Genomic DNA, 27268 nt, shown 5'->3' on the forward strand with positions numbered 1-27268 from the left:
TACTTATTTCTCTTTACAATCTTGATATCATTCCCTTCCACTTTATTATCCATTCTCTAAAGGCGTTGCTCACGGTAATCTTCCTGGATCACTAAGTTGTGGGTATTAGCCGTCCTATGACACTGCAAGTCCTGCTGACCTAGGTCACTACTCAGGTCACAGCCTAAGACTCATACAGTGACCCTGCAACTTGATGGATAGTGGAAAAGGAAATGTCTTTCAACAAGAGTAATCAAAAGGAAAAAGGAAAACACAAAAAGTTCAGTTGTCCTTTAACAACCTAGGTCTTAGGTTGTACCGTGTCTTGCCAGGTATCGTTTGGTCTCGAAACAAAGTTTCTGGATTCGTTGTGTTCAGTCCCTTATGTGATGGTACAGCCTCTTGCAACATGTCGTCGTCTTCTTTCTCAGAACTTGTCCAGTCCAGGCGTGCACTACTGAAAGGTACAAACCGGGGTACTTTTTCACTTTCACAGTAAGCTATGCCTTCTTGGACCCACTGGTCGTAAGGTAAAGGCAAAGGTACCCTCTTACAGTGCACGCCGTGGACCCAGTTTTTCTTCCTGACGACCTTCACTGCTGTACACGTAACCAAAAGCACTTGTCGCAGCGGCCCCCAACGAGGTTCCAGATTCTTCTTCCTCTGGAAGTTCCTTAAACAGACGTAGTCGCCAGGTTGGATGAAATGACCTGGATCTGAGGAAGCCTCCGGCAAAGTGTTTTGGACCTGTTGATGAATAACACGTAATTTAGTGGTGAGGTCATGTTAATAATCAATCAACAATGGGTATGGAATATTGGAATACTTTTTAGGTCGAGGGACTCCCCAGACATTGGCTGGACGCCCAAAGACGACCTCATAAGGGCTAAGTCCTAAACGAGAATGTACAGTTGTTCTTGTAGAGAGAAGTGCCAAAGGTAAGGCATCGGGCCAAGCGAGGCCCGTGCTGGCCTGAATCTTTGCTAATTTGAGCTTGAGAGTGCCATTATAAAACTCTACCAAACCCGCTGACTGAGGATGGTTTGCCGCATGGAATTTCTGCCTAATACCAAGACCCGCACACACCTGCATAATTTGACCAACAAATTCACTTCCATTGTCACTCCAGACAGTGCGCGGCAAACGAAACCTCTGGAAGAATTCCTTCAAAAGGACTTTGGCAGTGGACAAAGCAGTATTATCCTTTAGGGGGTAGGCCTCTATCCATCTGGAAAAGGCACAAACCACCACCAGGACATACTCGAGGTTGTTGGAACGTTCCATATGAATGTAATCAATTTGTAATACCTCAAAATGATACGTATGGGGAGCAAAATGACCTGCCGGAGTTGGGGTTTCCTTTCCTGGATTATGCATCAAACAAACAATGCAGTGCTTTACCACGTTCTCCGCACATTTGGGGATACCCTCATTCTGCCATACTGGAGCCAAAAGTTTACATATCCCTTTCACACTGATATGAGCTGGGCCATGAGCCATAGTAACTACAGGTAGTACATAGGCATCTGGTAACAACCAATGTTGGTGTTCTGACAACTCCGTCCAACATCCCGTCGCATCCAACATTCCCCTACTCTCTCTCTCCACTTACTCAATTCCTTCTCTGTTGCTTCTTCTTGGATTTTCACACTTTCTATTGTGTCCTCACACATACCTACTTCTCTGACCCATCTTGCAGGACCTGCAACATACATACAACTCTTGACATCTTTTGCTGTTTCTTTCGCTACCTCGTCTGCAAAAGCATTCCCACCACCCATATCATCAGTGATCCTTTTATGTGCACTGCACTTTACAATCGCTATTTGAATAGGCAAGGCAAGTGCTTCGAGAAGGTCAGTCACCAACTGACCATGCTGTATTTTGGGTAACATGGGAAGTAAAGAATCCTCTTTTATTCCACAAACGACCAAAACTATGAGCCACTGGCTATCGGTGTAAACAGTCACTCTCTTTCCTTTAGCCAACACACACGCTCTCGTCAGTGCAATCAACTCAGCTGCTTGTGCTGAATTCTGTGTAATGCGTGCAGTTTCTACTACTGTATACAAAGTAGTAACAGCATAAGCTGCAGTCGTCTCACCATTAGGAAGTTTGAAACAAGACCCATCCACCCATAGGATCCCATCCGGGTCCACGAGTGGTGTATCTTCAAATCTATCCTGCCTTTAGTTTCCTCCTCTGTACGAAGAAAACAATCATGCTGTTCTTGTGTATCTTTCTATTCTGGAATAGGTAACATTGTTGCTGGATTTAAAACATGACATCGCTTGATATGTATGTGACTAGCCAAAAGCGTCAACTCATACATAGACAAGCGAGCACTCGTGAGATGTTGCGTTTTCGTTCTGTTCAAGAGAGTATCCCCTGAATGTGGTACCATAACAACAAGAGTGTGATCCAATACCAATCCAGCAGATTGGCAAATGGAGATCGCTGCTGCTGCTATTGCTCTGAGACAACTAGGCAATGCCTTGGCTACAGGAGCCAATGTAGCTGAAAAATAGGCACATGGCCTTTGTTTGTCTCCAAATTGCTGTGTCAAGACTGACAACGAGCAACCTTCTCTTTCATGAACGTAGAGTGTGAAAGGCTTACTATAATCAGGAGTACCCAACACAGGAGCAGAACACAAAGCAGTACGTTAATCTGAAAAACTCTTCTGACATTCATCAGTCCAGGGAAGAGGTTGGGGTGTGTCTTTCAGAGTAAGTGCCAACGAGGGTTTAGCCAACAAAGAAAAATTCGGAATCCACTGTCTACAATAAGAGGTAATGCCCAAAAAGGCACGTACCTCCCTCTGTGTGGATGGTACAGACATTCGTGCAATTGCATGAATACGTTCTGGGGTCAATCGCCTTCCCTCCTTCGACAAGAGAGGACCTAAATAGGTAACGTTTTGGCGGCAATATTGTAATTTAGAAGGTGACACCTTATGATGTAAATCAGACAAATGGTACAAAAGCGAAACAGTCGCATTTATACAAATATCCTCTGAATCGGCAGCCACTAACAGATCATCTACATACTGAATAAAAGTATCACAAGGAGGCAAAGAGAAAGCGTCAGGCTGGGATTTTAAATCCTGACTATAAATGGAGGGGCTCTCACAATAACCTTGAGGTGCACGCTTAATTCGAAAACTTCGGCCTCCGAGAGAGAAACCAAAGAGATCTCTACTCTCCTCAGCAATAGGAATGCTAAAGAAAGCATTTTTGAGATCAATAACTGGGAACCAAACAGCCGAAGCAGGGATCATTGTAAGCAAGGCAGTAATATCTGTGACAACAGGAAACTGAGGGATAACAATTTTGTTGACCTTGCGAAGATCAATCACAAAACGGTATACAGGAGGCTTAGAATGATCAGTACGATTAAGAACGGGCAAAACAGGACTATTGCAAACATTTCCTCTTGTTTCTTCAACCACACCCTTCTGGACTAAATCATGAACGATAGCCAATAAAGCTCTTTCGCCGTCGTTAGAAATCTTATATTGAGGAATGCGAGGCAATTTAACATCAGGCTTGACAGTGATCACGTAAGGTGGAATTTTGAGCAAACCAACATCATTCGGACCTGTGGCCCTAAGTGTAGCAGGAAGTAAACGCAATTCAAGCGGCAGTTGATCCTTAGACAAATGCATAGGAGAAACCAATTTAGCACCCAAAGTAAGATGTACACCAGAGGGGGAACAATACAATTTCGCATTTTGTTTGGTTTTCAATGGGGGCGCACAAGAAAGAAGTCCAGAAACGTTGTCACTGTGTATATAGAAAAGTTCTTTATTTATTATTATTCATTCTTTTAAAAAGCAGTCACTGTGCAATTTACAACCAAATCAGCCAACGCGTTTCACTCCCTACCAGGGAGTTTCTTCAGGGCGACTAAAGTTTACACCGGTGGCGCACGCCCGGATCCTCCAAATTCTTAAAGAGAGTTTTTATTTCTTACTCCTGAAGGTTAAGTTTCCTAATTGTCTTGTTGGTTCCGTGGTTTTGATTTTCAAATCTCACGAAAAGGGTAGTGTGGAATCCCCTGTTAGCGGCGTCTCACGCTCCGGTGCTTTAAAATTCTGGTAAGGGAAGTCGTGTCGCTTCCTTCTCCCACAGTCGTTTGTTCATTCCAAAATTGTGAACCTGGAAAAGTTTCCTCGATCGCCCCACAGTAACGGCATGGATGGTCCCAAGCTACTAAGGTGGAATTTTGAGCAAACCAACATCATTCGGACCTGTGGCCCAAAGTGTAGCAGGAAGTGAACGCAATTCAAACGGCAGTTGATTCTTAGACAAATACATAGGAGAAACCAATTTAGCACCCAAAGTAAGATGTACACCAGAGGGGGAACAATACAATGTGGCATGTAGACGTTTCAATAAATCCAAACCCAACAAATTCTCACCGCAACCAGTCGTTAAAATGAGCGGGGCTTCCAAATCATAAGGACCAATGGAAAGAGGCAGAGGGCAAGAAACTGGGTTGCGAACTGGGGCGCCAGAGAATCCTACAGAAACATTTGTTAAGCCAGACAAAGGGGCCCCAGGAAGTTTGGAGTGAATAATAGAACTCCTCATTGCACCAGTATCCAAAAGAAATGGCTCTGAAACACCCAATGTGTTAGACGGACCGGGAGGGTCGGCCGAGGATAAGGGGAGAGGTCTCCGGGGAGAGCCGTCTCCAGCGATCGTACAGACAAGTAACTTCCCCCCCACAGACGGACACCACACAAGGATAAAGTTCAACGATACTTTATAGGCAATTCTTTAAGTACGGTAGAATGGTACAAGGAGGTCTGGACTCAGGGGTCCCCTCGATTCTGGTCTCTGGATTGGGAAAAGGGTAGCGGGACAGTCTTGTTACCAATAGATGAAAATAGCTCTCAATCCTCGAGCTCGGCGTTCTAGATGATCGGGCCGCGGCGGAGCCAGCAGGTCCCGAGATGGACGAAGGAAGCGACGGTCCGCGGCAGAGCCAGCAGGTCCCGATGAAGATGGTAGTTACAAACGGTCTGCGGCCACGCCAGCAGGTCCCGACGACGATGAAGGATTACGAAGGTTACGAAGGTTGCGGCAGCGCCAGCAGGCAGGACGATGATGCGCAAGGCAGAGCTACGGCAGCGCCAGTAGTCCGTCAAGGATGAGTTCTTCTCTGCGTCTCTCGACTCCAGGATACAACTGCCTTCCTGCCCTGGAGCTGCCCCAGTTATAGGGCTGGTGCCCTTTGATGTCCGGACCCTCGCACTTGGAGGTCGGGAGGTCTGGGATGAGGGAGTCCAGACACCCAGCAGGGGGGTGGAGCCAGCGCCCGGGGAGGCTGTGGGCGAGCGGCACCTGGCGGGGGAGAGCCATCGACACCTCTTTCTCCCATTGACTCGCCAAGTAGCCCGCTCACCTCCTGGGTGGATGGTGGTGCCGGGATGTCTGAGGCCTGGCCAGGCCCAGGGTTGAAGTCGATCGGGGGCCAGGCGGCCTCGTGGCGGAGTGTCCAAGATGGCGTCCAGGCTGGGCGCGCGGGCCAGTAGTGGATCGGGCCCACGTGGTCGAAATGTTCAGAGGCAAGGGTCCCGGAGGGGACGGAAAACGTGCAGTGGTGGTGTGTGGCACTGGCGTGACCGGGCTCGGTCCGGGTCGGGCCGAGGGGGGAGCGGCCCTTCATGTGGCCTGTCCAACATGCGTCCCCCCCAGCTGAAGGCGGGGAGAGTCACCCATCCTCTTGGGGACTCTCCTCGTCGAGGCGGAAAAAGCGAGACAGGCCATCCGCGTTGGCGTGATCTGGCCCAGGCCGGTGCTCAACAGTGAAGTCCATCCCTTGTAGGGAGATGGACCAACGTAGTAGTTTCGGGTTTTCCCCCCGCATCTGCATCAGCCACTGCAGGGGTCGATGGTCGGTCTGCACCCGAAAGTGTGTGCCAAAGAGGTAGGGCCGGAGCTTTTTGAGGGCCCATACCACAGCGAAAGCCTCCCTCTCGATGGTGCTCCAGCGTTGTTCTCGAGGTTGGAGTCGCCTGCTGATGAAGGCCACTGGCTGATCAAGGCCTTCGGTGTTTACTTGAGACAGGACCGCCCCAATGCCATGGTCGGAGGCATCCGTCTGGACGACGAATTCCCGGCTGTAGTCGGGGGCCTGGAGCACAGGGGCGGAGCACATGGCGGCCTTCAGTTGTTCGAAGGCTGTTTGACAATCTGGGGTCCAGTTGACCTTCTTGGGTTGATTTTTAGACGTGAGTTCTGTGAGGGGCCCCACTATGGTACCATAGTCTTTCACGAACCTTCGGTAATAGCCCGTGAGTCCCAGAAAGGCGCGTACCTCGGTCTGGGTGATGGGGGGCTGCCAGGACTGGATGGCGGCAATCTTGAGCTGCAGAGGGGCCACCAGGCCGCTTCCCACCTGGTGTCCGAGGTAGGTTACGGACCCCTGACCAATTTGGCATTTGCTGGCCTTGATCGTGAGGCCAGCCCGCTGAAGGGCCTGTAGCACCGCTCGAAGGTGGTGGAGGTGCTCGGACCAATGGTGGCTGTATACAGCGATGTCGTCTAGGTAGGCGGCGCTGAATCCTTCGAGCCCTACCAAGACCTGATTGACGAGCCGCTGAAATGTTGCTGGAGCATTCTTCATGCCGAAGGGCATGACCTTGAAATGATAATGGCCATCAGGAGTGGAAAATGCAGATCGTTCTTGGGCCCGGGGTGTGAGGCCGATCTGCCAGTAGCCCGCCGTCAGGTCGAAAATACTGAGGTAGCGGGCAGCTCCCATGCGGTCGATTAGTTCGTCTGCCCGGGGGATGGGATGTGCGTCCGTTCGGGTGACCGCATTCAAGCCCCGGTAGTCGACGCAGAACCGGAGTTCCGGTGTGGTGCCGGGAGCGGCTGCTTTGGGGACCAGTACTACTGGGCTGGCCCAGGGGCTGTCTGAGGGCTCGATGACCCCGAGCGTGAGCATTTTGGTTACTTCCTCCTGGATGCAGGCCCGTACCTGATCTGGCACGCGGTAGGCCCGGTGGCGGATAGGGGGGCTGTTCCCCGTGTCCACGTCGTGCACACACCAGGAAGTGACACCTGGGGTGAGGGAAAACAGGCTGGCGAACTGCAACAGAAGGTCTCGACACTCGTGGCGTTGTTCCCGAGTGAGGGCCTCCGAGAGTCGGACCCCATCCACGGAGCCATCTTTCTCCCGAGTCCGTAGGAGGTCAGGGAGGGGTTCGGAGTCTTCTTCGGCTCCAGTGTCGGTGGCCATCAGGAGGCTGAGTTCTGAACGCACAAAGTGGGGCTTCAGTCTGTTAGCGTGGAGGACCCGGAGGGGGTTCCGTGAAGATTCCAGGTCGATGAGATAGGTGACAGGACCCTTGCGCTCGATTACTTTGAAGGGCCCCGTCCACTTGTCTTGCAGGGCGCAGGGTTCGGTGGGGGACATCACCCATACCTGTTGCCCAGGTTCAAATTCGATGGAGGAGGCATTCTGGTCATACCATTTTTTCATGTCCTCTTGACTGGCCTCCAAGTTGGCTTTTGCCAGCTCTCTGAACCGTCTGGTCTGGTTGCGGAGGGTTAGGAGGTATTTGAAGACATCTGGCGGGTTCTTTAGAGGGGGCATCTCCCAGCCTTCCTTGACTAGACTGAGCGGCCCCCGTACTGGGTGTCCATACAACAGTTCAAACGGGCTGAAGCCGAGGGACTTCTGGGGGACCTCTCGATATGCAAAGAGGAGGCACGGCAGCAGCACATCCCACTGGCGACGGAGGGGCTCTTCCAACCCCCCAATCATCCCTTTTAGCGTGCGGTTGAACCGCTCAACGAGTCCGTTTCCTTGAGGGTGATAGGGGGTCGTGAATCGGTAGGTGACCCCACACTGTTGCCAGAGGGACTTCATATATTTGGAAATAAAGTTCGTGCCTCTGTCGCTGACGACTTCTCGGGGGAAGCCCACACGGGAGAAGATCCCCATCAGGGCCCGGCCGACTACCGGGGCTGTCACAGTTCGCAGGGGAACAGCCTCGGGGTAGCGGGTGGCGTGGTCCACTAGCACCAGGATGAACCGATGTCCTTGTTTTGTACGCGGGTCCAGGGGTCCCACAATGTCTATCCCGACCCTCTCGAACGGGGTGGTGACCACGGGGAATGGTTGCAGGGGGGCTTTTAGTTTGCGGCCGCTCTTTCCACTGGCTTGGCACGTGGGGCAAGATCGGCAATGTTGGAGCACATCGTTCCTCATTTTGGGCCAGAAGAAGTGGGTCACCAGGCGGCTGTAGGTTTTATCCTGACCCAGGTGTCCAGCCAGGGGGACATTGTGGGCCAGGTTTAGCAGAAAGTCTCTAAAACGGAGGGGCACCACTAGCACTCGGCTGGCCCCCAACTCCGCGATCTTTTGTTCACTGTATAGCAGATCATCGTCCCAGTAGATCCAATGGGTTCCGGAGGTATCCCCTGCGCTTTGGGCGAGGGCTTGTTGGCGGAGTCCCTCGAGGGAGGGACAGGTCTTCTGCTCTTGGCGAAACTGCTCTTGTGTGGGCCCCCCCTCTTGATGCCACTGGTCGAGGCCAGCGAGGTCGGGGGTTTGAGCTGGTTCTGGGGGTACGTCATGGTCGGTGGTTTCGACTGGGGCGACCGGGGGAGGAGGCGCCGGCCATTCGGGTTCCTCGGGTCGGGGATTGGCCTGGGTGGCCATGGACCGGGTGGTGACGCACGCCCAGTCCGGGATGCCTAACATCCCCAGGTGTTCTCTTCGTTCTACGGCTGCCCACGGAGAGCTTTCAAGGTCATTTCCCAGGAGACAGTCTACGGGGGCATCATCTCGGACCGTCACTTTCAACATGCCGGAGACCCCTCCCCATTCGAAAGGGACGCAGGCCATCCGGCACAGACTTTCCGAGTTATCGGCTGAACGGACAGGGCAGAGAATGTTCGGTAGGAACTGTTCTGGGGTCACCAGGTGACAGCGGACGGCTGTTACACTGGCCCCGGTGTCACGGAGGGCTTCGGCCTGGCGTCCATTGATGCTCACCCATTGGCTGTACTTCTGGGTGTTAGCGGGTAGGGGGACCCGCGGGACCATGTCCTTCCCCCCTAAGCATGCTAGAGCCATGGCGGCTGGCTCCCATTCTTGGTGCTCTTGCTCATATTCTTCTTGCTCCTCTGAGGCCTGTTCTTCCCCCAGAGCAGCAGCGGCCACTTGGCGGGGTCTCGGGCTCTGGTACTGTGGGCAATTTGGGTCGTTTGCATAGTGGCCGACTCGTTGGCATCGATGACACGTGACATTGGCTCGGTATCCCGGTCGCGCCGGGGTGCTGCCCCGGTTGGCCGGGGGGGTGGTGCTGGTAGCGGGGGCGGCCGGAGCGCTGTCTCTTCCGCGTCCTTGGCCCCCTCCTCCTCCTCGGGGACGGTGCTGCCCGTTGTTGTTTCGGTTCTGTTCATAGGACCCATTTCGGCCCACTCTGGTGATTTCCCACCGGTCAGCCTCGGCTGCGAGCTGCCGTGGATCGGTCAATTTGCTGTCGAGGAGGTGCTGGCGGAGCTCAATGAAGCAATTGTTCGATAGGTGCTCCCATACCATGAGATTAAAGAGTTGTTCGTACGTTGTGACATTGTTTCCTTTGATCCAGCCCTCGAAGGCTCGGCTAAAATAGTTCACGTAGTCCACCCAAGTTGTACCCGGGATGCGGGTGCAGTCTCGGAACCTCTGACGGTACATCTCGGGTGTGAGCCCATAGCGGGTGAGGAGTGCGGCTTTCATGTGGTCATAGGAGGTCATCTGGTGGTCCGGGAGCTGTAGCAGGGCGTCGCGGCCCTCATTGAGGAATCTCCCCCATAGACCGGCTCCCCAGTCGCTTCGATCGATCCGGTGGGCGGTCATAGCGATTTCGTAGGCCTTAAACCATTGCTGGATGTCGTCCTCTCGGAAGTATTCTCGAACGACATCCTTGGGGATGTGTACCTTTTTCTCTGTTGCCCCTGGGGTGCGGGGTTGCTCGGGCACCCCTAATTCTTTGTTCTGCTTGCGTAGGTCTATCTCTGCTAATTGGCGCTCGTGTTCATATGCCAGTTTCTTTTCCTCGAGCTCCCTTTGTCTCTATTTTTCCTCTCTTTCTTCTCGAAGACGCAGGTGCTCTAAGCTCAGTTTTTGTTCGGCCAACTTAAGTTCAACATCCATTTTGAGCCGGGCCATCTCTAGCTCATGTAGTCGGGTTCTTTCTCGTTCCTGGATCTCGTCTTGCGAGAGACCCGTTCTTCGCTCCTCAGGGGCCGTGGTGTTTTTTTCCACTGCTGCGATGTTTTGGTCGGGGGTTCCGACGGCCCCGGTTTCTGCCCAGGACTCTAGGGCATGCTTGAAGTCGTCTTTGGTACTTAGACCGGTGGTAGGGATACCCAGTTCGATGCAGAATTGTTTTAATTCACGATGGCTGTACTCGTCTAATTTCTCCATTTGAAATTTCTCGGTGGATCCGCTTTCTTTGGTTGACATCGTGATTTCGTCGTGGGGTGAGCTACTTTCTGTACGAATATGCGGTGATTCGGATCGCGCCGCTGGCCACCAATGTTAGACGGACCGGGAGGGTCGGCCGAGGATAAGGGGAGAGGTCTCCGGGGAGAGCCGTCTCCAGCGATCGTACAGACAAGTAACTTCCCCCCCACAGACGGACACCACACAAGGATAAAGTTCAACGATACTTTATAGGCAATTCTTTAAGTACGGTAGAATGGTACAAGGAGGTCTGGACTCAGGGGTCCCCTCGATTCTGGTCTCTGGATTGGGAAAAGGGTAGCGGGACAGTCTTGTTACCAATAGATGAAAATAGCTCTCAATCCTCGAGCTCGGCGTTCTAGATGATCGGGCCGCGGCGGAGCCAGCAGGTCCCGAGATGGACGAAGGAAGCGACGGTCCGCGGCGGAGCCAGCAGGTCCCGATGAAGATGGTAGTTACAAACGGTCCGCGGCCACGCCAGCAGGTCCCGACGACGATGAAGGATTACGAAGGTTACGAAGGTTGCGGCAGCGCCAGCAGGCAGGACGATGATGCGCAAGGCAGAGCTACGGCAGCGCCAGTAGTCCGTCAAGGATGAGTTCTTCTCTGCGTCTCTCGACTCCAGGATACAACTGCCTTCCTGCCCTGGAGCTGCCCCAGTTATAGGGCTGGTGCCCTTTGATGTCCGGACCCTCGCACTTGGAGGTCGGGAGGTCCGGGATGAGGGAGTCCAGACACCCAGCAGGGGGGTGGAGCCAGCGCCCGGGGAGGCTGTGGGCGAGCGGCACCTGGCGGGGGAGAGCCATCGACACCTCTTTCTCCCATTGACTCGCCAAGTAGCCCGCTCACCTCCTGGGTGGATGGTGGTGCCGGGATGTCTGAGGCCTGGCCAGGCCCAGGGTTGAGGTCGATCGGGGGCCAGGCGGCCTCGTGGCGGAGTGTCCAAGATGGCGTCCAGGCTGGGCGCGCGGGCCAGTAGTGGATCGGGCCCACGTGGTCGAAATGTTCAGAGGCAAGGGTCCCGAAGGGGACGGAAAACGTGCAGTGGTGGTGTGTGGCACTGGCGTGACCGGGCTCGGTCCGGGTCGGGCCGAGGGGGGAGCGGCCCTTCATGTGGCCTGTCCAACACAATGCAACAACGTTAACATAAGGCCCATTCTGATCAACTGGAACTGATACCACTCCTGTGCTTTGTCCATGGCTGTCCTAGCTAGTTTGAAAATCAGGATTTTCACTTTCTGTATAATAATCGTCGTTATAATATTATGCAGACTGAGAATTTTGCTGATCGAAATAATTCATAGTATTTTGAGGGGGGAAAGGAACGCTGATCCTGAGACAACGCACCTCACCCTCTATCCCTAGGTGCTGACTGAAAACCACCACGGCCTCGTGGCCCTGGGAGTCCACCATTACGCTGCAATAAAATCGGACAACTACTATTGAAATGACCTTCCTCTTTACAATAGGCACATTGATTAGGACCCAGCAAAGGTCGCGGAACAAAAGGTGTAGATTTCTGCAACAATCTTTGAAACTGTGGAGGCTGTTGCGATTGGCGCTGAGCAGAACGAGGGGGTTAAGCTTGTTGCAAAAGAACCTTCGTTTTCAGTTCTTTAGTCTTTTTCTCCGCTCTATCCTTTTCTTCCTTATCCCTATTCTCGTAGTTCTGAGCAGTAGCTAATATCTGGGCGGATGAAGAAACGGCCCACGCACTCTCAGAATCTTTCAATTTATGCGATAATTCTGGAAGTAAATTAAACACAAATGTATCCACAAATAATCGCTGTACACCTTCAGTACTCATATCTTGACCACTATGGTCGATGAACGTCTCCTTGAAATGGGTAAAGAAATCGGAGACACTCTCATCTTTCTTCTGTTTACACGCAGCTAACTTATCCCAATTAACGCGTAAGGCAGGCATCATCGTTTTCATTAAAGTGATGATTCTACCAGACAATTCTGTAATCAAAGCATCAGGTTTAGCACCACCTACTTGTGCTGTATCCGCGGCAGTAATAGCAGCCCAATTACCACCTAAAGCCTGATCGTGATCTTCCCTGCGAATCCGAGCCCATAATGCTTGAGGGACTACATTTCCCATCAACATATCAATATCTGCCAAATTCATGATACCTGCATCAACAGTCTGGGACAGCTGTTTATAATACCCAGCAGGATTCTTACGAGGGTCAGGTAAAGAGTGTTTAGGCGCCAAAACTTCCGATCTTTTCCAAGGGACATGTACCCATATACGCTGAAAATGAGCTGGCACACCCTGAATAGCACCGGCCTGTGGGACCGCATCTCTCCATATCGGAGGAACTTCTCGCACAGGATAGTGTTTCATTTTACGCCGAACCGCAGGATCAGGTTCAAGAGAAGCTTGAGAGAAAAAGGAAGACCTAAGATTGGCAAGTGTCTGTACGGCAACCTCAACATCGGGACCCACAATAAGTCCTTTATCAAATTTATCCTGTATGTCAAACAAACCCTGAGGAGGTAAATCCAAATCCATATCTTCCCATCCTTTAAGAAGCGTATTACACATAACATTAAAAGCATATCTCTGCGTAGTCGCATTCCACTGAAGAAAAGTGTCCAAGATATCGCGCACACTGTACTGTGGACCACTCGTGATCCAATTGTGAGCGAGAGAGTCTAACCTAACTCGTTCGTCGGAATCTGGAATTTGACTACGAGATTGTCTTCGGGACAAAGCAGGAGTAAAAGTAAGAGACCCAAAGAAAGGTGATAAAAGACCAGAAACAGTATCGACTAGTCGTTTACGAGCTGTAGAAGAATCTGACAATAAAACAGGAGACAATATATTAGGCGCGGCAGGAGAAGGGCTAGTAGTTAGAAGAGAAACTGACGGTAAAGGAGACTGAGGTACAGAAGTCGGCAGCAAAGGAGGTGGAGCTGGAATTACTGGAAAAGGCAATTGTGGAAGATTCGGAGCAACCGGCTGAGCAGCAGGTAGCTGAACAATAGGTTGCAATGGGGGTGCATTAGCACCTAATACATAAGGTGGGGGTAATCTCAACAAATGCGACATTAAGGGATCTTCATCCAGATCTTTAGCATGTGGGGAAGTAGGCAACACAGGATAACATCTATCTATTGCCATACGATGCTGTCTTTCTGAGACTTCAATCATCTGATCAGTCTCATTATTCTTAAACTGTTGAGCAGCCTGTAAAATCGTCATATCTTGGGTTTTCTTATCTCTTTTTGCCTGTTTAATTTCTTTCTGTTTGGCTTCCTTACGCCATAGGCGGAAAGAGTCAAACATTGCGGCCAGGCCTTTCTCTTAAACAAAATTGATTCTAAGTTATCTAAGATATCAGGCTCAAAGCTACCATTTTGTGGCCACTGCAGAACACCATCTTTCTTTGTATATCGAATCCATGTTGCTTTAAAAATAATGGGACCAAGACCATGTTTCAAATAGAGCTCATAAGTTGAAGTTCCAACCGGAGGAATCGGACAAGAATCCTCTAGCTGGGAATCCCTAGCACAGTTAAAACAGCAGAATTTCCTAAACTTACTAAGCCCAGGCATTTCGTAACGAACTGGACTATTCTCAAACTTCAAGGGGGTTAAAAGCAATGGTCACAGTACAAACGTACTTACCCCTTGGCTTCGACTAATGCATTTGTCGAATAACAAAAACAAGAGAAAAGAGTGGGCGCTACCCACGAATACTAAACTAAATGTTTTCGCACGCCAACAGGTGTCCGCCTAACGTCTTGCGATACCAATCATCACCAGAGCGCCAAGGCAGGGCGGCAGTCAGGGCAGCAGTCGTCAGCAGCCGTCGGAAAGGAGTAGCCGCGCTGCAAAAAGACCTTCGGTCCACTTCGACATACAGGGGTCGCTTGACGTGGTTCGCGATTCCTCCAGAATTTTCTTGCGAAGCTCCTCACGATCCTTGGGCTGAACCTCTACCACTGAAGCCGCCCACACGTTGGGACGCCAATTGGAGAACTTGGCCTTATGGACCGAGCGGCGCAGGGCACGCCTAAAATCTCCGGGTTCACCTGCCTTGTCAGACAGAGACACAAGACACTCTGTTAGGTGTAGAAAATCAGGTTTATTAGCTGCAGCTAAGCACAGTGGTCCTAGAAGTACACCAACGGTAAGTTCTCAGGAGACTGCCACTTAATTCCGTGGCGCACAATCTTTTATAGTATACATATTTACAATGCCTACTCCCAAAACATACAAAATTGACAAATAGGAAGAGTTTGAAAACAAGCTATCAAGTATCTTGAATACGCCCTTCTTTTAGACCCCGTGTTCTCCCCTCCCCTCAAGTTAATCAATGCTAGCGCATGTAATTCAATTTGCAGGTGGCAGAACGTATTTGCGTGTTTCAAAGGATAGTTGTGTAATAAGAGAATACACGAAGAGAATAGCGAAGGCCAGTCAAATAAGATAAAGTAAGAAACAATGGTGGGACCCAAACAGTCGACTAAGACAAGGATCAATCAGTCTAGACATGGATTAACGAACTCGGCCAGACCCTGACATCGGTTTCGTAAACAAGGACAAAGGGTTACCTTTTAACAGAGGAGACGCATAGCAGCTGGAAATGCAAAAACACTATGTTCGCCGTGCAGCCTGAGTAAAGACAACACAAAATGGCGACTATCACAAAATGGCGGCTAGATACGGAGCAAAGTTGAAAACCACAGAACCTCATGAGTTACCGTACAACAGACTTTGTATGTATTTGAAATTCATTTTCCCCTAGGGCATTGTCACCTGATCTGATTCAGTTTTTTTCCCTGACTATCAACAGACTTGTATGCTAATGTATTTAAGCTTGGCTTGTCCTAATTTGCTTCAAAAGGTTTTGGGTTTCCCTTTCTTTGTAGGTGGTTGATCTTGCCCTTTTTCCCTTTCTAAGCGTTCATGCTACATTCATTTGAAAAAATGTAAAGTTTCCATTGTGATTTCATTTCTGTTGCTTATTACGTTTTTTTTAGTTGCACATAATTTAGAGCAGACCTGGTTGCTTTTTTTGAAATAAGTTTTGTCATACATTTCTTTATGTTGTTTTTTTCTGATTGCATTCTTTCTTTCTTTGAGTATGCGAAGTAAGAATATATTTACTAGATAGTCCAGTGACACCCTCATACATCCCTTACCCCTCTGCGTCCACAGACTATGCAAACTTGCCTTCGGGGATCAAAAAATGTGTGTGCATCTAACTGCAGTGGAAGTCTGCCGTCCTGTATGTATTTTAACTTGACAATTAACCTTCATTTTCTGGCTGCTGTGAAAAACTTGTATAAATTGGCGGTGCTTAGATTTTAAAAACAGCTCTTGGGCCTGCCAGCTACTGGGCAATATAAATGAATGTAAAGCCCTACATTAGTTCATCTTTGACATTTTATTTTAGTACATAAGCTATATCACAAAAATGTTAAGTTTTATATAATACATCATGGGGGAGAGAGTTTTGTGTCTCATATTTTACAGAATGAAAATGGTAATTTCTGGCTTTACCGCAGAGTTAAAAATATCATTAACGTCCGATCAATGGCAAATATTATTTTAAGCAAAAGCTGCACTTTTTTGGGAAATGAGATACAGAAATAACTAAGAATGTAGTTGCTCATTTCACTTGTCTTCCTAATATACACGTTTTTGACTACAGGAGGGGACGAGCAAATTTGCATTTTTCAAATCAGTGCGCTGCTGGTTGTTGTGGTGGCCCTCATATTGTGTGAATGTCATGGTGTCCTCTGTTGTAATCTCTGTGGGAAGCTCTTGGAGTGCGGTACGAGGTTGTAAAAAGTGGTTGTACCCCAGCAATAAAAATAAAAATGTACTTCCGTCAACTTCTCATGTTCAAGCGTAAATGGACATGGCCTGCAGTTGTGCTCTGTGCAAGCAAATATTTGTATTTCAAGCAAAAGTTCTTGCAGCTCTTTTAATGTTCTCATTTTACATTGCTTGTTAAACATTATGTACCTTTCATATACTGTGTGCACTGTGTTTACTGATGCTTCCAGAAATCTCATGAGTTTCCGTAATACATAATTTACACAATAACACCTGTTTACATCCATTGTAAGCAAATTTGAGTTTTTAATTGAGTTAATAACTCAGCTGAGACAGAGAATTGATGCTTTTCATTTTGTGGTCTAGTTGCCACAGTGTGCTCAGGTGCACCTCAGGTAGTATAACTGTTTCAGTCATTTGCCAGGTAAAATAAAAAATGAACGATTAATGTCACTTTCTAAAGTCAACGTACTGGGGTTTATATAATAAACAACTTGCCACCAATAAGAAATAACTTAATTTCTTTTAGCTTTTAGTTTTGTTTTTCAAAAATATTGATATCTGACACTTTTATCTTTGTTTAAAAAATTGTTTGGCAAGCTCAAATTTAAAGAATTCTGTATTGTGACCTTGTGATAAAAGAAAGAAATATATTATCGGACAAAGGATAGTACAGTTTTGCTAGATATTTTTAGACAACTGTATGCAATTGTGAAACTCTGTTGAGCAAATAGTATGAGTTTGATTTGGACATGTATGTTAAAGAGCTAAATAAAGCCAAATAAAAAATGTATTTTAACTCCATGTGTGCAACTCCACATGGAAAAATTTCAAGTTTTCTTTTTGCAACTTAACGTGCTGTTTTTACACCGTCTTTGCTCAACTCAATTTGAGGACTTTCAGTTTCCATTGCATTTTGTTTCAAAGAATTTTCATGTTATTTTCTTTAATTGCAAGTTCTTTAGAGCAAACATTAATGCATTTTGAAATCGCCATTTCCGTTAATGTTTTTGTGCAACAATTGCGATGCTTTTTTCCCTTCTTTGGACCATGTCAAATAACAGAAAATATATTTGCATACCAGTCCAGTGACTGCACCACACCCCACACAGGACAACTCAAACTTGCCTAGAGGGGCCAAACAAGTGTGCCCTCGTACTGTAAAGAACTTCTACCTTCCTGTATGTTTTTAAACTCCATGTAACTTTGCTTGAGAAGGTTTCAGATTTTTCTTTCTTTGCAACTGGCCATGCTGTTTTCAAACTGTCTTTGCTCAACTCCATTTGAAGACTTTTGATTCCCATTGGGGCTTTGTTTCATAGAGTTCTTATGCGTTCAGAACTCTAAATTCCATAGAAGATTTAGATTTAAACAGAGATGACTCCACGGGAGAGATCCCACTTAACAGAACAAGTTGTTCCCAGCACTGGCGGTGGCCCCGTGTCTAGTGGAAGTGGTCTCCATAGTAACTCCAAGAAATTCTTAGCAATGACCACAGACAAGTAGGGAAATTAAGTTTGATGGAAGGTCATTTTAAAGTACACATCTCAAAATTATGAAAAGACGAGCACATACTTGTTCAAGCGGTTAAAACAGTATGCAGTCATCAGTGCCTATATCAGAAGATAAGATCCTTCAGTACAAGACTAATACCATGTCTGGGCAGATTGTCTATCCACAATGTCTCTTTCAACTACACTCCCTTCAGCGAGCATGCTATCTAATTACACCAGTCGAAAAAATTACAGTCTTAAATGCCTTCATATCTTCACATCTGGATTATTGTACTTTCATTTACATTGGATTACCAGTGCTACTTATCAACAAACTGCATCGCGTCCAAACTCCTGCTGCAAGGCTAGCAACTGGTATTCAATGTAGTTTTCCCATTTCCCCAGTTTTGTCCAGATTGCGCTGGCTGCCATTGAAGGAGAGAATTGTGTTTAAATCATTGTACTTGGTACATAAATTGGTTCACTAAAATTCCCCTCTCAGGTCTCTTTTCAAGTTGTCTTACCCTACCCATACTTTGAGGAGAGCTTTTTGCCTAAAACATGTAATCCTTAAATTTGCATGCTAGACAATTGGTAATAGGGCCTTCTCAGTCATAGCTGCCCACAACTGGAATATGCTCCCAGATCCACTTACAATTAATCTAATCTAATGAGGTTCAGGGGGTGACTTTAGACCTGGCTCTCTCCTTGTATTTAATTTGGAAATTGAGTAGCAGCCTTACAAATTGGTTTATGTTATATTTTAGTGCCTTAGTGACTAGTGGCATGATAGATACCCTTTATAAAACAAATAAGCATACATTAATATTGAAACAGCAGCCAATAGGGGTCTGATGTATTAATAATCATTTGCAAACCAGCATGTGGAATTTGCATACTGACTGGATTGCATACAGGTTAGCAATTTTCAATGAGAACTATATACAAAGAGCTCATATTTCAGGAGGTTGCAAAACCACCTGCTAAATGGTGGGTAGGTAGGTTGCGTTTTGTGACTATCTAAGATTTGCTGAAAATACAGAGAAGGTGGCTTACTAGCGACAGTACTACAGCTTCTCTGTATTCACTTTGCCAAATTAATATATTTTTTATTTTAGAGGCACCCCATATTCATTAAAAAGACAGAAAAAAAGTTATCAATTTTGGAAGACATCACAGAACTTTGCATTGGCCAACCGAACCAACTGTCTGTCCTCTCCTTTCCCTAAGGCCATCAAGCATGGTTCCCAAAGAGTAAACTGCCCACATCAAGAGATTTACTGAACAGTCACCACCTCAAATCTTGTATCCGGATATGATCAATAGTTTGCAATCGCCATTGTGGCCAAATACCTTTGATGTGTTATCGCAGTTAAGCAGGCGGTGCTCCTTTGGTCACCCTCCTAATTGCACTGCGCAACAAATTACTGGCACCTTTTTGTGAGTTAGAAATCCTCGAAAAGCATTATTTGTAGTCGCAAAATTCACACTCTTGAGATTATGCTACTTTTAATTTGACTGTACAAGGTTTAAGGTAAGCTCAATACATAATCATTTGTTATCACATGGACACTTTCAGGTGGCACTTCGCATGTTGAGATACCAATTTAAACGGGCATCTGTACAGCTGAACTGTGAATGGCATGTGGTTAAAGATATAGGGGCCAGATGTATCAAGCCTTTTTGTACTCACAAACAGGCCGATTTGCAGAATCAGCCAGTTTGCGAACAGAAAAAGCACTTTTCCTATGAATTAAATGCCTAGGCATTCACAATTTAGGTAATCATTATTTTTTGTGATTACCCAAATTGCGAATGCAAACCGGGAATCGCAATTTGTGAATCCCTATTGCACATGTAAGAAGCCTTTCCTAAATGCGAACTGTGCATTTAGGAAACGCTAATTACCATCAACTTCTAGTTGATGGAACCGTGTGCGAATGTTGAACAATACGAAATAAATGCATTTTGTCAAAGTGCAATGTTGTGCACACATGCCCGTAAGGCATGTGTCCCCTTTAGATGTGCACTATTTACATTGCTTCAGGGGGGCATTAGGCCACCGGGCACCCTTGGATTTTCATTCGCTAATTTGCAGTTACCAATTTGGTAATTGCAAGTTAGAAAATGCAATACCATTCATTCCTATGGGCCTGTAGGCACATTGGAATGAATGGAGTCATACTACCTAATCGATATTTGTTATTTACCGAATCACTATTAGGTAATAATAAGAATCGCAATATAATATGCGATTCCAAAATAGTGATTCGGTAAAAATCGCTATTTTAGAATCGCAAGATTCTATTTTTTTTTATAAATCTTTTTATTATTTTAAACATGGAAAAAGGAATAGACATATCCGGTGCCATACATATATACATTGATAATAGGGTGAACTGGTACGATAGCAGGATAAACGTGGAGCAACAGAAGAATCCCTGAGAGGCCCGCGCTATTGAGTACAGAATAAGATTTGCAACAGTACGATCGATAAACGTTTAAATGCGGACTCTCAAGACCCTCTCACCCTTAAAATCAAAACAGCAGGAGAATCATGGCAACCAGACACTAGAATTTAAGGAACAAAATCAGGATATTTCAACAATATTGATAGTAAAGGAAAAACTAAAAAGAAATTGAAAAAAAGAAAAACCATATGAGCGATAACAGAAAGAAAACAATAAACCCATCCCCCCACCCTGCACCCCTGCAAACGGCTATCGCCTAACCCCCAGTAGCAGTGTGCCTGTCGCCCCAACTAACTAGGTTCCAAAAGTGGAAAAGAGAAAAAGTGGGGGAGGGCATTTCCATATGAGCTCCCGGTCCCCTTCCCTCCCGCCAGAGACTAGCACCCCCTAAGATGAAAATTCAATAATATCTAAAATCACAAAGAATAAATTAGGGGGAGCCGTAATGCACCGCCCAACCTCCGATGGGACCAACAGCCACTACTTTTACATCCAGTAGGGCCGTAATACCAAGTACAGTCAATCACTCTCAGCCCTGGCCTTTCCGAACCATTATGTGAACCCCTCCCGGTGGGACCATTACTTCGATAGGAGAAGCAAAGTGAAAAAAAGAGTCTGAGTAAATGCAGTACAAAACAATTCAAAGTCAGCAAGTTCTCAAGGACTTCAGCAGCACAGGAACACTCATTCATGGACGGATAGTTCCAACGTATTTTCCTCCAAGATCGTACAGCCACTGAAGAGGGAAAGGATGGGACAGAAGTCCAAGAATAATCACCCACAGGATTCTCCGGGAGGGGTACACAAATCGATTCTCCCAAAGTCAGTGATAATGGTAGATATGTCAATTTGTTCAAAACGCTGGGTTCAGGATTTTCCAGGAGACCATCTTAGGGATGCAGCTCAGCTTGTCGCACAGGGTCCTCATTCAGAATCAAGATATTTGTCGTTGAAATCATAGCTTGCGACAATACCTGAGTTGTAACAGGGTCCGGTTCCACGCACTCCATCTCCAAGAAGCCCGTCATTATTTTGTTAATCAAGGCATCCACATGTGAATGGAGTGCCCCGATGGCTGCCAATACCGTCTTCAGCGACGGCTCACGCTCCATCCGGTCCATTTCTCCACGCTCAACACCGATCACGTTCACTTCCCCCGGGGAGCCCGGTTTCCCCGGGGGGGACAGGCAGGAGCGGAGCGGACAGCGTCGGAGGGCGACTGATCGGTTTCTGCGACAACCATATGTATCTCGCTTCTGTGAGCAAAGACCCTGACCCACCGAACCCCGGCCGGACTCCACCGGGTCCGCGGACCAGGGACCTCCACCCCCGGACACTGTTGTGCCACGTCACTCCTCCCTCGGTGTTGATCAGGCAAGATGAGCGCCGTCAAGATCGGGCAAAGAAAAAACCTCCACTGCGGTAGACCGGACCCTGAACGGATCTCACGGCCGATGTTGTTCAACTACGACACGGCCAGATCAAAACTCGAGGCCTCGGCTCTCCTGCTGGAGTAGGCCGCAAACTTCAACTCGACGCAGCTCCGTCACCCAAGCAAATTAAGTTTTCGGAATTGCACCATCGGAGTGAGCATCGGTTCATCCACACAGAGGTCGGGCGTTAACTCAGGATTATCGACAGGATCATCTGGCAGGATACGGAGGTCGGTGGACCGGGAGCCTAAGCTGCCATCTTGGTTGCTAGCGTAGCTCCTCCCCGAATCACAAGATTCTAGGCACATACATCTGGCCCCTAAATTCTTACCCCATCATTGTAGTTTAAGCACAGCACACTGCTTATAATATTGTGATGTAGGGAAACACTCTATGTACTAAGAAAATGCATTAACAATAATGGAAAGTTGATAATCCTATTTAAAACCTTATCATACCAGGTTTTTCCAAAAGAGAAGTCTGTTCATTCCACCAGATGTGATAAGGCATGAAACAAATAAGATGGAATATATTAAACCAGGAGAGTTGTTTTTCATAATTCCCAGCCTCCCCTTGTGACAAATTGTTTTCTCAAGATCTATCTCTTCTTTTTTTAACAGTATTTGGAATAACTTAAATGAAACATGCATGCAAGCAATTGCCATTAGAATCCCAGGAATTATGTGACTCCATCGCCGACTTTTTTCAGGAAAAAATCGCTAAAATCTACGCAAATTTCCCTCACTGGTAGAGACAAGTAAACTATTATCAGCTGCCAAATCTGGGTCCCCTCAGGATCTATGTCCAGCTGGTACGATGGCCCTGATCTCCCCACTTTGTGCCCCAATATTTCAATGCATTTTCAATGCCTCAATTGAGACTGGTCTCATCCCGGAGACTTGGAAAGAAGCTGTCGTACGGCCAATCCTGAAAAAGCCATCTGCAGATCCTCTGGAACTGTGTAATTACAGGCCGATATCTTTGCTACCCTTATTAAGGAAATTATTGGAAGCAAATATAAATACTCAACTTAGTCAATATCTGGAAACAAATAACATACTCGACCCATCTCAATCAGGGTTTCGACGGGGTTTCAGTACTGAAACAGCTACGCTGGCAATCACCGACTCACTAAGACGTACCCTGATGCTGGGGGCTCTTCTATCTTGATCCTTTTAGATCTCTCTGCGGCCTTCGATACGATATCTCATCGGAGGCTAGCAGAGAGACTAAGTGAGTGTGGTATCGGAGGCTCTGCCCTAGAGTGGCTGAGAAACTTCCTACAGGATAGATGGCAAACCATCATGCTTGGCCCTTATGTTTCCAAACAAAAGTTCCTACAGGATAAGGGGGTACCACAGGGCTTGTGTCTCAGCCCCACCCTATTTAATGTCTATTTAGCTCCCCTGGCCAAGGTGATCCAGTCGTTCGGCTTTGAGATTGTCTCTTACGCCGACGACCCGCAGCTACTATTCCCAATCGGTAAAAACATCACTGAAGAGAAACAACGTTTTACGGGTGGTATGCTGGCGATAGCAAATTGGATGAGGGAGCAATGTCTCCAACTTAACCCGGAGAAAACTGAGTTAATGCTGTTGGGGAATTCTGCAGGCCTGTGGACAGCAGATTGGTGCCCCCCCCCCAACTGGGACTAGCACCAACACCCTCTACCTCAGTAAAAAACCTGGGAATCCAATTGGATGCCAAACTAGACATGAAAGAAAATGTGAAAAACATTGCAGGCTCATGCTATTATAATCTACGCCAACTACGCAGAACTATCCCCTATCTTCCCCTGGAGCACCGCAGAACAGTAGTGCAGGCAATGATAGGAAGTAGGCTGGATTATGGCAATGCCTTACTAGCAGAGGTAGGAACTTCTACTCTATCTAAGCTGCAAGTAATACAGAACACCGCGGCCAGAATGGTCTTGAACTGCCCCCCCCAGTACCCCCTCCCTTCCATTGATCAAACAACTGCACTGGTTGCCAATCCAAAAGCGCGCCATGTTCAAGATCTGTTGTCTGTCTTTTAAGGCCCTAAGAGGGGAAGGCCCAGCATATCTTAGGGACAAACTTGTCAAGCACACAAGCGAGTGCAACCGAAGATCAAATACCCTTGCTCTCCTGAATATACCTCGAATCCGGCGCACTCGCACAGGCGGCAGAGCTTTTTCATTTATAGCACCAAAGTACTGGAACTCGCTTCCAGTGTCACTGCGAAAATCCCCAACCTACCTGATCTTCAGGAAGCAACTAAAAACCTGGTTGTTCTGAACTTTCTAATCTCTGGATTTCACCCCTCTCTGGTGAGCGCTGAGATGCCCCTGGGTGAGTCATGCGCGATAAAAGAGCCATAAAAAAAACTAAAAAAAAAAACTAAACACTTTAAGTAAGTGTATGATGGAAAAACAGGACTGTAACCCAACAGTCCAATTAATTTTACACGTCTCAGAGTGCACTCACTGAAATATGATGTAGTGAGATTATTATTGACTGAGAAACAAGGAGACTTGTGCTGTGGAGTTAGGACTCCTACTTCACCACATTGCTTGATCATGGTCAAACCATGTGCTTTTTATGTTTTTGTCCATTGAATTGCCTAAATGTGATAGAGGCGGACAAGCCACAGAAGGCTTGAATTGTATGCGTGGCTCTGGCTCACCATAAGGGTTTTTGTATCCTTGAGCACAAAACAAGCCAAGCTTTTGTATGTCTTCTGCCTACCACTTGGGGTCACACCTTGTTCACGAAGAATTAAAGACAAAGAAATGTTTGATGTAAAATGGGGGAGAAATAGATACCCATTTAGTGGCTGATTAGCACAATGTCAAATGAGAAAACTTGGGTTCATTGTAAGCTACCCCACTTGACAAAATTATGTGATCTTCTGCCATTCTTCTATTTCACCTTGCCTTCTTTTCCTTTAATATAATATATGAGAGCATCTTGAAATATGAGATCAAGATGTGCTTTGAACAAAAACTGTTCTTGTCTTTGAGTTAATGTTCACTTTCACTCATTATTGGACCTACATGAATCAAGTTGTATTTCGGAACAAACAAGGTATTTAGGTGAATTAATGAATGAACTACATAAGAAACTGATGAACTACATCCATCTTCTTGAATAGAACACTGTTAGTTTTAGGAATACATGGGTGAACCCTCAAAATCCATAAATAAATGCTCTGAATGCCAGAAATGTGTTAGTGAAAAAAGAAGTCTCACCCTGCATTCAAGAACCCACACTGGGGAAAAAACTTATCATTGCTCTGAATGCCAGAGGGTTTTCCGTGACCAAATTGGCCTCACTCAGCATACAAGTACCCACACTAGGGAAAAACCTTTTCAGTGCTCTAAATGCTAGAAATGTTTCAGTGGAAAAAAAACGTTTCACTCAACATACAATAACCCACACTGGCTAAAAAGCCCTCTCAGTGCTCTGAATGCCAGAAATGTTTCCGTGTCCAAAGAAGTCTCACTCAGCCTAAAAGATCCAACACTGGGGAAAAACCATATGAGTGGTCTGAATGCCAGAAATATTTCAATGACCAAAGCGGTCTCACTAAACATACAAGAACCCACACTGGGGAGAAACCTTATCAGTGCTCTTAATGCCAAAAACATTTCAGCCATAGATCTCTTACTGAACATGTGAGAATCTACACTGGGGAAAAACCCAGACTTACTAAACATACAAGAATCCATACCGGGGGGAAACCTTAACAGTGCTCTGAATGCCAAAAATGTTCAGTGAAAAAGGCACTCTTATTCAGCATATAAGAACCCACACTGGTGAAAAACCTTATCAGTGCTCTGAATGCCAAAAATATTTCAGTCCCCAAAGCAGTCTCGGTCAGCACACAAGAACCCACGCTCGGAAAAAACCTTATCAATGCTCTGAATGCCAGAAATTTTTCAATGGAAAAAAAAGTTTCACTCAACATACAATAACCCACACTGGTTAAAAAGCCCTATCAGTGCTCTGAATGCCAGAAATGTTTCCGTGTCCAAAGAAGTCTCACTCAGCCTACAGGACCCCACACTGGGGAAAAAAACCTTATCAGTGCTCTGAATGCCATAAATGTTTCAATGACAAAATCAGTCTCACTCAGCATACAAGATCCAACACTGGGGAGAAACCTTATCAGCGCTCTTAATGCCAAAAACGTTTCAGCCATAAATCTCTTACTGAACATGTGAGACTCTACACTGGGGAAAAACCTTATCACTGCTCTGAAAGACAGACAAGATTGAGAGTTGAGATTGTTACAAGCACCATAAGCATAACACACACAATCCGAAATTATCATCAATGCTCTGAAGGCCAGAAAAGCTTCAATTTTAAATACAATCTCACTCTACATGAGCAAACAGACACAGGGAAAAGTGAATGACAGAAATACCTTTCTAACCATGAGAGACTCCACACTGGGGGCTGCCAGAAAAGATCCATTCAGAAAAGGTATCTCATTCTTTATCAGAGACTCCACAGTGGCGAAAAACGTTTTCATTGCTCCGAATGCCAGAAAAGCTTCTATCTGAAAGCCATTCTTATGTAACATGAGAGAATCCACACTGGGGATAATCCTTATAAGTCCTCAAAATGCAAGTAAACTTGTGGTTACAAATTTCTTCTCACTTCACATGAACAAATTCACACAGGGAAAAAGCCTGATGGATGTTCTGAATGTTACATAAGGTTTAGTCTCGAATACAGTCTCATTTCACGTGAGAGAATTTACTCCTGACTAAAGTCTTATACATGCTCTGAATGCCAGAAAAGTTTCAGTCAGAAAGTCAGTCTCACTAAAAATGCATCCACACCCGGTGAATAGGAACCCGGATCCTGAGTTGCAGAACATCTTCTAATGTAGTGTAGTTCCTATATTCCTATTAGGCTCTGCGTATTGGAATAATATATCCTATAGATGTGACATAGGACTTAGGTCGACTAGGTCTCTATCGAATATATTAAACTTAATAGTGAGTGCCAGCTAGCTCAGAGGTCACTAGAAACTTTCTCGAATAAACAAGAATGTATTAGTTTCTGACAACCGCATAAACATAACAACTTTGTTTTCCAAGAATAAGAAATGTATCTCCAGAGTCGCAGAAACAATAGATAGATATTTCACTTAGTCAATCGTGCATGCTTAGTTTCACCAGAGGTGCAGAGAAATAGAGAAACAGGCGTTTTCAATAAAATTATTTATTGAACAGTCTTCTTTCTCATGCAGAAGAAATGAATTGCTGCAATCGTAATACTGGTTGCAAAGTACAATGCGTACAGTAAGAAGAGTTATAAAATAATACTGTAAAAGCATGGTATGTTTCTAAGCCCAAAAATACATACATAAATAAATAAATACTAAAAGTACTCAACTGGTGCTTCTAAAATACGCCTACCCCGATGTACCTAATCTAAGTTAAGTACGAGGAAAGTGTGGTGTATCATAGGTTTAGTATTCTTTGCCAAGAATCTATCCAAGATTTCTCTTACGGTCTAATCAGCTCCGTACCTTGTTTTAGAATGAAGGAGGTCTGGTATCTCTCTGTCCCGGGACTTGATTTCCCAACACCCCGTAAGGAGAGCTTGAAAACACTGGAGCTGGA

The 27268-nt window shown here is 46.6% G+C and overlaps 1 pseudogene; it reads left to right on the forward strand.

Moving 5' to 3' along the window:
• The first annotated feature begins 882 nt into the window (after positions 1-882).
• Positions 883-26049, forward strand: LOC147672877 (uncharacterized; annotated as a pseudogene).
• Positions 26050-27268: the final 1219 nt, after the last annotated feature.

The sequence above is a fragment of the Lissotriton vulgaris genome, unplaced genomic scaffold (genome assembly GCF_964263255.1).
Source record: "Lissotriton vulgaris unplaced genomic scaffold, aLisVul1.2 SCAFFOLD_4302, whole genome shotgun sequence".
In the NCBI taxonomy this organism is placed as follows: Eukaryota; Metazoa; Chordata; class Amphibia; order Caudata; family Salamandridae; genus Lissotriton; species Lissotriton vulgaris.